The sequence below is a fragment of the Syngnathus scovelli genome, chromosome 7, assembly GCF_024217435.2.
Source record: "Syngnathus scovelli strain Florida chromosome 7, RoL_Ssco_1.2, whole genome shotgun sequence".
Classification (NCBI taxonomy): Eukaryota; Metazoa; Chordata; class Actinopteri; order Syngnathiformes; family Syngnathidae; genus Syngnathus; species Syngnathus scovelli.
In genome coordinates, this window is record NC_090853.1 from 10,584,382 (window position 1) to 10,597,933 (window position 13,552).

Here is a 13,552-nt window from a genome sequence, read left to right on the forward strand (position 1 = left end):
GGGGTCGGTTAAAGTCAGCTGAGATCTGCTCTTAGATCACTGAAGGAGATCATGGTCTCTATGAAGTGCCAGTGAGAAGAGAGTATGCTGTGAGGCGTGCGCAACAGATGGAAGCACTTCTTAGTTGGCGTAGAGTCATGTTTCTCACACTCCACTGTGCACAGATGTGTGCACGTCAATAATCAGAGAGCGCCACACCGGTATGCGAGGAGACACACATCCACCCGCATGTATGCACCCACTCAGAGGCTCTCATCTTTCCCTACAGGCGTTGGAGGGATGTGGGCTGTTGTATTTGTTCACATGATATCTGCTGCTATTCTTTTTCTAAGCCACTGGAAGCCTGGTGTGTTCAATTATACTGATTTATATCTCCACTCAGCGGTCCAGGATCTCCCGCCCTCTCTGGCATCCTATGCCGAGCAAGCACCATGTGATGATACTCTAGAGGGGTGGCACAAAGGAGCAGTACCCTATAGTTGAGCTAATTTAAAGCTGCACGGTACTGTTCACCAAATATAGATTAGAGACTGTTAAATGACTTTGTGACTTTGGGTACAAAACATCAGGATAATCAGTATGCCCTGATAAACCCACTTTTTCAAAGTGGCTAAATTAGATGTGAACATCTTCAAAGCAGTAACCCACAATGTCTATTCATTTACCAAAACCAAACTAGTGTAGTTTCGTGAAGATTCGGTGCTCCCCAACCCAAAAATACAGTCGATTTTAGGAGTTGGCCTATTTGCTAGTTTTCAGCCCTGAACCGGGAGATTCTTTGCTTATGCTTGCTGTAATGATGAAACGTGATCATTTTGTGTAATCCTGTTTTTTGTTTTAGTTGTGTTAAAAAAAATATTTAAAATCTAAACTTGTTGTCTGGATATGTTTGGCAGTAATGTCTCATGTGTGTCTGTCAGGTTAATAGGGCAAGCACAGAGGAATCTCGGGAAGTGGTTGTCATGTCAACAAAGGTGTGACACTCTTCAGGAGCAGCTGTTGGCGTAGCAACACAAAGAGGCACAAATGAACCGGGAGAGAAGCGCTGATAAAGAGAGCGTGACAAGTCTGAGGAAGGCTCTGGAGCATCTGGTCGGTCTGACATGAAGCAGACGAGTTGAAGGTGATTTTTTTTTTTTTCGCTTTCATTCTCCTAAAATGCTTTCAGTATATTAATTTTCCTCCAATTATGTGTCTCACCTGTTTCGTGGCCTCACAGTAAAGAAGGGTCAAGGGTTTGACTATGTTGTCTTGGGCCATTTTGTGTAGAATGCACATGTGCCCCCCCATTCCAGCCCTCAAATTTGCAATTTCAGTTTTCCAACTTCCTCCCCACTACTGGCAAAGTCAATTATTCACTGAAGATGCCATATTGTCTGTAAACAGGAATATTGTCCTATCCAGTTCTGTGATTGACAAGTGATTAAGCCATCATGTACCAAAGTCAACTGGGATCAGATTCAACTTCTCCATGTAGAAATGTCTTATCATTTACTATTTTGAAGAACTGAAAACGTCATCCACACTCAGCTTACTGAAGCACAATTTGATTACTTTCATCATTTTATTTATGAATTATACTGTAAAACCACAACCGCAGATTAGTGGCAGCTGGAAATAGCTTGTTCTGATTTAAAGTATTTCCAATACTTTCATGTCTGAGAAGATATAAAAAGAAAACCATAAGCAGTCACTCTGCAGACATACCATCTGTGTGGATATAGAAGCTCTATAGTGTCCTATAGCCACAAAATTCCACAATTGTTCCAACTCAACCAGATACAGATCTGGAAACTGGAAAGATCAAACGATTTAGTCAGAAAACTTGTTGCGATCAAAATAAATATTTATATAACAAACTGGTGCCATTAAATAAAGTATAAAAAAAAACAGATTATTTGAACGCATAATAAATTACATAACACCTTGGTTAATTAATATAATCATCGTGCTGCATCAAATTACAGTATCAGAGGAGTGGCTCCTAACTGGGTTATTTACACTCAGTTTACACAACTTCTTTGTGCTTACCAGACCTTTAAGTGTGCTGCATCTCATTGTTAAATTGGTCATTTGCAACTGTTACCACTTTATTTTATTCTCAGGAGTGAGGGGAAGAGGCGGACTGCCTGAAGACTCTTTGTGGTTGCTACCTGTGTCACAAGACTGCACACGATCAATACACTTTAATTTGCACACCATTCACTGATACAATGCACATTGCACAAAAGCTGAAAACACACTGCATTGAAATGTGAAAGGACAAGAATAATGAAACATAAACGTTGACGTTTTCAAATGTGGGTAAGGAAAAGGTCAGGAATGTGTGCGCTGATACTTTGCTGCTCTGATGTGTTAAAATCATTGAAGACTCGAAAATGCTCAGAGGTACAGTATGAATGTGTGTGAATGATTTTATGTCAGTCCCTTCATTGACTGCTTGAATAGGCTGCACCTTTCCCTTGACCCTTAACAGTTCAGTGGTGTCGAATAGAAATACAAACACGGTTCTATTTGGAGTGGTTTCAAACAGTGGATGTTTTTCAAAATTATTTTCACACTTATTGTTTGTTTATTCTACTGAAGGTGACTTTGTGTCCTAACTACCAAATCAGTAACTATGACACAACCACAAAGGAATTGCATGCCTAGTTTAAACTCAAATACTTTGCCAGTAATTACTCCGTTTTGAGCAAAGTATACAAACCTTAGCAAGTGGAAATGAACAAGTAAATTGTCTGACACATGGAGTTTTATTTTCACGCTCAGCATAAGTCTAGGGCAAAATGCAGTGTAATTGTAAGTGTGGGTGGAGTGACTCCACCCAAGCTTACAATTAGATTCCACTGGAATCTTTGCTTTTGGTATTTTTGTGGACGCGTGCAGTTAAAACCAGGAATGTGTGCTGTTGTAGGTGTGAACACAGGTGGCTAACCTCCAGGCCAATGGAAGCAGTTCCTCTCGTTCCCATTAAAATCAGGCATGGGCACAGCACAGTCTTTGACGTTGTAGAAGATCAAAGCATGCAAAGTACATTTATAAAGATTTGCAAGCAAACCTCCCTAGATGGGTGGACAATTGAAAGTTGGCCAGTGCAAGATCAGCGCTGAGTAGTAGGCACTTGGAGACCACCTTCCAACCCATGTAACCCCCCCCCCCCCCCACAAACACACACACAGAGGGTAATTTTAAACATAATAAAGATAATAATACATCCAATGAATTAATTTCTATAATGACTCAGGGGTGTTGATGCATGCTCTTGTCATTTGAATGAAATATGATGGCATTCGCATACACTCACAATTCATCTGCATGCGTCTCAGTCAAATTTACCAGAATTGCCTTACATCATCTACGCCACAACTTAGACCTGTTTACAGCTGTTCTAAAGTTGAGTCTATTTTCAGCCACCAAATTTTCAGGTGAGCCGCAGCCAAGTAAAAGAAAACGCCCTCATTCTGCCAGAATTCCTAGCATGGCGCAGCATGGTATATTAAATTCCCCAACATGCTAAACCAAGCTTGCGCTAGCACGAAAATCAAGATTTAGTCCAAGGAATGTGTTTCTGTAAATCACATTATATAATTCCTGTTCAAAATGGAAGCTGGTGAGAAAATGTTGACTCAAATCTTAATTATCTTCCTTGTCTGCATCACGTCTGAATGGCAAGCCTTTGAGATGAGTCACAGGGTGGGAGATGATGTCGGTGGTAATTCTTGTTAATTGTTGATTCATAACCAATTAAAGCTATTCAGATTTGGCCTTTGGAGTTTTGTGGTTAACGCATGGACATTGTTTTCATTGCAGTCATACCACTTTGTCTGGCCGCATAACACAAAGATTGAATCAGCATAAAGCAGTAAAAAGGATTGTGCCTCTTGATGAGGTGGCCACCACACACACACACACTACACACTTGCCTGCCCTTAAAAGCAGCCTGTCGTGTGAGCAAATGAGTGCGCCTAGATTTTCCCATCCTTCCTCCCTGTAATCCCCCCAGACCTCCTTCTGAGGGCTGAATTTGCACGATCGCACTCCTCGGGGGTCAAGTACACGCACAGACCCACATGCGAACACAACCACATGCATACTTGCAGGCTTAATAGCTTGTTTTGTATATTGCTCTTCCTAAAGTCTACTATAAAAAAAAAAAATGGTTGTATCATTATGTGTTATATCAATTCATGTTATGATGCTAACAAAAATACACAACCATGGTGTGCAGCACTCACTTATGAGGATTTAACAGCAAAGGCCCTGAAGCCTCGGCTTTCGTTGCATAGAAACAAGAGTGTGATTGTCTTAGTAATGTTGAAAAGAGTTTCTCATTGACAATGCTGGCTTGGAAGCAATTTAAGGTTCGGTGCCTATGGAAACTCCAACAGCAGACAGTCAGAGCCAGGAATTGAACCACTCTACCGACTGAGCCACAGCTGCCTGTTATTCATTTTGTTTTTATTGAGAGATTTGTGACACAAATGCTATCACATGGCTGTTTCACTAATCCAATGTAGCCACCAGAGACTTGACTCCATTTCACCAATCAAATGGAGCCAGGCAGTCACGTGTCTATCTGTGTCTGTTTAAAAATGTTTACATCAGGGGTGTCAAACTAATTTTTGTCGCGGGCTGCATCATAGTCATAGTTTCCTTCGGAAGGCCATTATGACTGTCAACCCAAATAAATGCATGAACATATTAGTATATATAAGTATGTATAGGCTACACAATAATCTGATGACTAACTAGTTTTGAAATCAGAGACTAGTAAAAACTGTAAAAAAATTTTAAAAAGACGAATGGTAATGAAAAAACTAGTAACATCTCATTTTTTTAAAAGTGAAGACAATTTACAGTTGTAGTATTGACACTAAGTTGATGCACAATTTGTCTTTGCGGGCCAAATATAATTAATTATACTGCGGGGCAAATTTGACCCACGAGCCAATGTTTGACACCTGGTCTACATTTTAGGTCCGCCTGGACTTTGAGAACATCAGTAGTGGTTTTCTCTTATATCTGCTTGGTGAGCCTTGTAGTGTTTTCTCGTGTATATATATTGTTTTTAAAAAGTTAATTGAAAGTTAAGTGTGCACACCACACCATTAGCTCTCAGACACATCAACAACACATTTTGTGTCATCTGTATAGATTCATTGGCTGCTCTTTTGAAAGAATCTTTTTTAACTGCCACTTTCCCCATCTCTCAGCAAGTCTGGAACACATTTAAATGAGCTTTAGGACTCAAAATTGCAACTCTTGTGAGTGCATTCATGCATATATTTTATACACACTTAATATAAGTGTGCATGCGTGCGTGCGTGCGTGTGCGTAGTGCGCGTGTGTGTGCGTGCATGCGCGTACGTGCGTGCAGTGAGTAAGCTGATGTGATTAGCCAGAGCCAGTGGAGTGAATAATATGTCTGCTTGGACGCATAGGAATGTTGCGCTTTGTTATGCTATGTTATGAAGTTTTCTACAAGATGCACACACATACACACACAATATCCAAATGGAATATAAACCTAATCAAGGCAATTGTATGATTATGACGCTGACATGCATTCACAGCACATGCCGACTTTACACATCTCAAGTGAATTCAGATGCTCCTACCGTATAGTAAATTTTTCGTTCAGACATTTATGGGAATCGATCAGATTTAACTTTACGTATCTCATCCTCATCTGTGACTTTGTTTTTGCTTTTCCCTCAGCTGTTTTGTTTTAAGATTCCACTTGCTTCCAAGACTAGAGTTGGCTTTATTTTCCTATTGTTTTGTGCAAAATTAACTTTCTGAAAAAATCAATGAAAATAGGAGTTGCGGTATGTTTGAAGATGAATGTAGCTACACGTTGTTTGGTCTCATGTGGGTTTCTTAAGGCATTTCGTGTGGATCAGTGATGGTTTTAAAAACAGATGGAAGTCGTATCAAGCGAGGGAATCGGTTATTTACTCCTGGGGCAGTTGCTGTTTGAGCTTGGTTTCAAATGTTGTTCACCGACCTGATGGCGCGTTCATCCATCACAGCACAAATGACCTCGTAAGGTTTCTCTTAGTTCAGTTGTTATCTATGATTCATCAGTCGATTTTAAGTCAATAATTTACAGGACACAATCTTTTAAGAGTAGGACATGTAAATTGAGTCATGCAGTTATTTTCAGGAAATTATTGACAGCATTGCCTTCCATTATTTGAACAGAGTAACCACTTTACTTTCACTGCCAAAAATGGTTTGTACACCCACTATGAGTTAAAATTTAATCCACATCGAGAACGAGAATAAACCCGAGCAAATCTGCGAGTCATGGAACCATTATTAGCGTGCTTCTGCATAAAATACCAAAGCGTGTGCTACTCTCACTTGACTTCCAAATGACCTTGATTCAGCTGCACAAACAGATTTCACTCTACAGACAGCTCTGTCATCAAATATTTCAATCAAGATGACCAAAGGGAAACTAAACAGAGTTGCCAGATATATAACATTGGCACAGTCGTAGTATTTCATCATCTTTAACATCAATAGCACATAAAGTGTATGCCAGGGCGGGCCATTTATTGTGTCAAGTTATTGTTCAATTTGGGATTCCTGACCTACACCCGTAGAACAGGAAGTGGGTACCCTGTTTAAACACGCCCAGCAGCTGTACACACACACACACACACACACACACACACACACACACACACACACACACACACACACACACACACACACACACACACACACACACACACACACACACATACACACACACACACACACACACACACACTTGCAAGAGAGAGAGGGAGTGTATAAACACACACAGCCCAACTGTGCTGCTCACACGCACATTCTCCCTATAAAGAGGAAGTGTTGTTTTCTCATTTGATGCGACTCACGCGAATGAGCTGCTTTTAACGGTGTCACAGAACCGCAAGCATAACACACGCATATGCGCGTGCGAATACTCACACGCTAATTTGTCTTTTACTTTCTTGTTTGAAACCCACCCCTGCCATTCTTTTTGTCACACTTGCATGCATACTGGAAATGTGCAAGCGCAGGTGAACAAATGCATCAAACATCCCCAGCTAAAACGAAAGCTTGGTTGCTTTTGACTCGCTTTTTAAGAAGAGTGCTGTATTCTGACAGAGATAATAATGCTCAATTTAGATTGGCACTATCAAATGTCACCCAATAAGTATATGAAGATTGTTCCAAAGCATTTTACCAAGGCCAGTTCACTCGTTTTTTTGTTTTTTTTTAATTTTTTTAATAAGAGACCATAAAACTTTGGCCTCTGTCCTGCCTTTTTTGTTTGTTGTTTTTGCTTTTGTGACATCGTGTTTATACTCCCAGAAAGCCAAGAGGCACAATTGTAGCTGTCGAAGCTTCTTTTTTTTTTTTGCTAAACGCAATGAAAACATCTAAGCAATGTGAAGAGCCATAATGTAACACACACTGCTGACTTGCCATTCATGTGTGTGGACACACCAATGCCAGCAGTTATGCTTTTATGATTGTGTTTTTGACTGCAGCCCTGGAAAGGAAGCTAGGCCAGAATGCACTACATCTGCAGGGAGATGGAGCAGCTTGACAAGGAGGCAGAGCTACAGCTGACAATTCACAAGGGGGAAAAACAAAACAGCTGTTACTCAGACAGGACCAGCAGGACAGCAAACAACTTCAGGGCAAGATTAAATTCAATCAATCAAAATCAATCTCATATCCCTGTAAATGGACGAATCTGAATCTAAAATTGTCATTTATTTTCTCATGTTAATCACCAATTACAACTTCATTTTGAGAGAGGAATCACTGTTATTTTTTTAAACACATTTTGCAGTCGAATTACATTAAAACAGATAGTTATCGTGTTGTGTATCCGCTCACAGCTTCACTGATTAGTAACATCTGTGTGATGTACGTTTCTGCAATAAATGTTCCACTACGTCAATAGAATGCCCACAATAAAGGCACACCGCTATTGTGTTTGCACCGAGGGAGTAACCTAGAAGAATGATGCAGGAAAAGACAGAAGGTTGAGCCACAAACACCCTGAACAGAAAACAAAATGAAACCTTGAACAGTGGAATGAAAGCTAAGAACAATGAAGCGAAACGTGAAAAAAAAAATTGCTGGGAAATATGGCATTCGTTTAAAGTACATCGTAAAATATTACACTGAATAGGCTCAACAGAGAAGGATGTCATTCATGAGACAGTCTCACACAAAACAGAATATATACGAGTCATTCTTTCTTCGGGACATTTTGACTCTGTGTATGATTTCGTCAACACATGACATTCTTTCTATGTCCAGCTCAATGAGGAAGAGGGGGAAGTGCGGGCGGTGCAGATAGAGCTGCAGTAGAAGTGCAAGGACACTTGGTGAGGAGAGGAGGCGATGCATCAGGAGTTACAGCTTGCTTTACAAACAGCAGGTGGCACTACAGCTGCGTCACGCTCATACAGACTTGCGGCAGATGGCAGTGAGAAACGCCAAACTACTTGATGGGGTGTGTTAAAAAGTCACTTAAAACAGAAACGTTGACTCCGGTTGTCCAAAGTGTAGCCTGAGTGTCTGTAAATTGTCAATGACTCCCCTCCCCCATTGTCATATTACTCAGTCTGGCTGCCCCAAAAGGTCAGTCCGTCTACAGCAGGCGTCGGGAACCTATGGCTCGCGAGCCAGATCTGGCTTGTGAGCCAGATATGGCTCTTTTGGTGACGTTATTAAAAAGAATACATTGTCACACTCCAAAAATAGTTGGTCTTAATTAAAATACATGCATTTAATTAGCCTATTTTAAATGGTATGGCTCTCACGGGAAATTACTATTTGTAAAAAAATAGGCATGTATGGCTCTGTCCACCAAAAAGGTTCCCAACCCCTGGTCTACAGAGACAATCCCTGACCTTTAACCTCATACTTACATCACTGAAGTCACATGACATGCTTTGGGTGTTCTGTGCGTGTATGATATTAGCATCTGTACACGTGAGCTGATTAGGTTGTACGAAACCGGTTTGACACGTGTTTGTGTTGCCACTGGAATGTGTTTTACAGCGTTGGATGAAAAACAGTCTGCGTGTGACTTCTATCTAATAGCCTTGTAATCCTGCTCTCACTGAGATGCCTATAATGATGGCTGTGTCTCCATACAGCTCGACTGGCGTGCACAAGATCACACGCACACAACACATGCATGGCTCGCTATTCAACTCAAGCAGGAAGAAGCCTACGCCCCACAGCCAAGTGTGCGAAATGACGCATGTGCACCTTTGCAATAACTCCCTGGAATGGTTTAAAGAGTGACACGTGGCTTTTGTGGCATACAAGCTTCACATAGCAACACATGCACATATGTGGAGAATTACAGGCCTATTAAATAAACCACGCAAAGAGAATGAGAGTCATATACTACCGTATAGCGTTACACTGCATCATTGGGATTCCCCATAAACCAAGGAGCAGATGTTGACGGACAAATCCATATGCTTTATACACACCAACATACACAAACTCACTGATTGACAAGTAAGCCACAGTGTCATGGGTGTATCATGTGAGGTTTATGATTTATGTGAAAGTTTGTGTTTGAAAAAATAAAAGGTAGTTCTGAATCAGTCGGTAAAATTAGTACAACATGACATACAGCAATGAGCAGGACTCAAAATGATAGTGTTGCCAAAATGATTGACCACTCAATATGTTGACGTGGGCTTGCCATAGCAATAAGACCCTCTTCACCATATTACAAGCCAAAGCCAGTGTAAGGTACAATTATAAAATCCTTGCCTTAAGCATGTGTACAGTACATTGTACTTATTGTCAAGAGCATTCAAAAGTCACGTGTTTGTATTTAAACAAGCTAGTGAGCGAGCAGTGTTCATGGCTATGATCCATTTTGGTTTGAAACATGAGGCATTGCCAGAAAAAAATATGTGCCGTAAAACATTTTTATCTCTGACAAGCTGTCACATGATGAGCTTTAGTTTGTAATCACACTTGATTTAGTGAGAGTGACTCCCACTTTTAAGATGTAAACAAAATGGTGTTTATTCCAACTTCATTCCTTGTTGCCAACCCACTGTAATTGTGGCAAGAGTTGGTTGTATACATAGATGCTTCGCTTGTGACCTTTTCAAAGGTTTCCACAAAATCATGGAGTGTGTTAACACACTTGACAAACATTTTTAAGTGCCGCACGTTGATGGTGTCTGATGTGCATAGTACATTTTTACAATAACCAGGCTAAAGTCTGTTTTTATCCAGTTAGATAATAACGCTCATTTTGAATTGATCGCAACTGGAAACTCCAGTGTAGTCTTGCTCTTAGGCACCCAGAAAACATGAATGACACGTTTCTCTTACGACTAAGGCATTTCCTTCTCTTTGTGTCATTTATGTAGTATCAAAACACATTCGGTTAAAATAAACAGCTCTGTTCAGTGAGTTTTCATTTGAGAAATGCTCATTTCCAGGGATTTGCACGAATAAAGACACAGTACAGTTATATTTGAAATAAAAAATATTTTGACTGACATACATCCAGCCTGTGTGCTTCATGCTGACAAAACTTAATTCTGTATCCTGATTCAGTTCAAAGTAACAAAGTTATTTTTTGTGTCAGTGTATAATCTTTTGACATACAAAAATCTAGATGCAAATTGTTTTTGGAGTTTTGTCTAATCGCATCTGATTTTGTTTTTGAATCTTTTGGGCAGTGATGTTACCCATCACTGCCCATTTTTTGACCCCCGGCACTCCCCATTAAACATTGTTCTGAAAGCACACTGACATTAACACAATGGTGCTAAACTCAAAAATACCATTGTTTCATGAAGCAACTCTAAATCATCATTTTCCCATCACTAATATTAGGATCCTCAAATGCCTCTTCTATTTTCCAAATGACAAATGTTTTCTTTCTTCCTCCCACTGGGTGATGCTGCTCCAGGAAACACTCAGACGAGAATGTCAGGAGAATGAAATTCTGACTGCTGCCTTGTCTCAAGCTCAGCAGGATCTTCTTGGGCTGCGGGCCCTTGCACCTCAACTCTCCATCTGGGTCTACTCCGCCACAAACTGCTGCCCAGGCTGAAAGTGAGCATCACTGTAACACGCATCAAGCACAAGGTGCCTTTAGGGAAGGGCGGGACACAATGCAGCTCTTCACATTGCGACTGGTTGACATTTTCTTCGTGTTTCACACTTTCACTCATACACATCCACAGAAAACATCATTAGGGCTGGAGTGGAGGAGCATGATTTCCCTCACTGTCTGTGGGCACAGACCATGTCTGTTGTTGACATTGTATGTTGTTGACATCATTCACACTGAGAGACAGGCGTAAAGAAAGTGTGTGCGTCAAGGAACTAATTTCCCTTCTCGAGGGCACACATGGAAGCCTTTTGGTTTTCACTCCCTGCGATCCCACTTTTCCACTCCAGCTGGGAGACAATGCATGGACGTACTGTCCCCACAGATAGATTTTGTCCACTCACTGCCTCCTGTGTGTGGTAGTGTATTGATCCACCTGCACCATATTGATGACAGGATGGGGGAGGTTTAGTTCCATTTAAAATGGTTTTAAAAGAAAGCGCAAACTGATGGTTTATAAGGTAGTAAAAAAAATCCAAGTATCAGTTTTTACACATGGAGAGAGCTTTACATTGTCCAGTCTTGATTTATTATTTTATTTTATTTTTTTACTTTGTACTATTTTGTTTATATTTTCAGGGTAGTCCAGCTCTCCTCCACAATCTAATACGTAGTATGCTGCATCATTTCTGAAAAGCTAATAAGGGCTACTTGAGGTTACAAAGTTTGTTTTGATGCAAAAGTGACCGTCATTAACCTTGTGCATGACTCACACTAGCTGTTGGCTGATAAAATTGTACTCAAGGTTTACACAGTCACTTCTGAGTTAGTTTTTAGAATAGGGTTTATGTACCTGAATAGTAGATTCTTTATGTCGGCTGGTAATTTATAAAAGAGTGTTCAACTGTTTTAATGGGATTCTGCAGTGGCACGTGCACCCCGTAAAACTGTCATGGAAGAGCACAGAGGCTTCTATCTAAAAAAAAAAAAAAATGTTTTATTCTTGACACTCACTGGAAATGGGTCAATATGTTTTGAATCTATTTGGTTCATCATCCCTCCGGTGCTGTTGTTAAAAGGCATTTTCACTGCTAACACATTTATGATCTGCTCTCACTTAGCACTGAGTGGTTGAGTTGAAATTGCGTAAATTGCTTCTCCTAGCAGAAATATTTCTTTGCACTGCACCAGGCACAGTTTTCAAGCATTTATTAAGATTACGAAAATGGTTGCTCTTTGATAAAGAAGACTAGTGATTCCTAATCAATCTCATATGGCCTTTTCCTTTTAGAATGGCCTAGTTTGTATAGCCCTTGAACAATGTATTTTGTATATATACACACCACGTAAAGTTCCTCCTGCATTGCATGCAGTATGTTTGAAATGCCTCGGCATTCATTTTTCTCAATTTGAAGAAATCCTAAACGTTGAATGTGATCTACTTGGTGTAATTACCATAGCAGGGCAAGCATGCACGAATGTCCCTGGAGAATTTGCGCAAGATGCTTGTAAACACACACACCACAGGGAGTGGTGTGCGTGTGTATGTATAACTAAGCTCTTGTTCGTCACTGGGTATCCCTGAACGCTTTCCTCCTGCGTCGCTATGGTCATGCCGGAATTCTGCCATCCCGTAAGTCCTCCCACACCCTATAATTAAAGTCACCCGGGCAACGGGAGAAAGAATGCCCAGTATTCTTGTTGTCGTGGTAACTGCTTGAGTGCGAGAGCGGGGAGGTGCTGGTCGTAGGTGTTGGTTAATGATGGAGACAATGAGGCCTCAGTCTGGCACCTCATGTGGTGTGCTAATAAAACAGATAAAACATGTGCGGGTGTGTATTATTCCATGTTTTCCCTGTAGTGAGTGATTAAGGGCTTATCTTACAATTGCCTCAAACAGACCGAATATTTTTCACATTACGATGAGGTCCAAATGGTACTTCTATTAAAACTGCCCACCATGTTACCTCTATTGTCTACTGGTTGTTTTAAGAGTACACAGTCACATCACTGTGATTATATTTGGCAACATGCAAATAATAGCTTCAACTAGATGGTGTGATGTTTTATCTAGGTTGTTTTGTTTAACAAGAAATGTACAATGAATGTTGGGATTCAACTCGACATGGGGGAAAAAAAAAAGAATGTAACTGTATTTTCTATTGCATTTCTCCTCAATAGTGACTCGGGTGGGAAAAAACCTAACCCAGTTTGATTTTGGGCGAGGCAGTGCCCGACCCTTGACTGGTCGCCAGTCAATCACTTGGGGATGCATGTAGACATTTCTGGACAATATATGGGGTCTATGAATAACCACACGTGGGGAAACTGACCCCAACAACGTAAGCACAAAAGAAATCGAGATTCGAACACTGCGTGCTGACTGCCGATCCGCGTCTGTCTCCAATGTTGTGAATTCAAACGCTGTCCACTGTTGCAATACACGCAATGTTG

The 13,552-nt window shown here is 40.7% G+C and overlaps 1 long non-coding RNA gene across 1 annotated transcript in view; it reads left to right on the top strand.

Moving 5' to 3' along the window:
* Positions 1-9,617, top strand: part of LOC125972132 (uncharacterized) — a 65,844-nt gene extending 56,227 nt beyond the window's left edge. The window contains exons 5-7 of the long non-coding RNA XR_011087058.1: positions 921-1,123; positions 2,106-8,509; positions 9,159-9,617. This is a non-coding gene — a long non-coding RNA (uncharacterized lncRNA). The remainder of the gene's footprint in view (positions 1-920; positions 1,124-2,105; positions 8,510-9,158) is intronic.
* Positions 9,618-13,552: the final 3,935 nt, after the last annotated feature.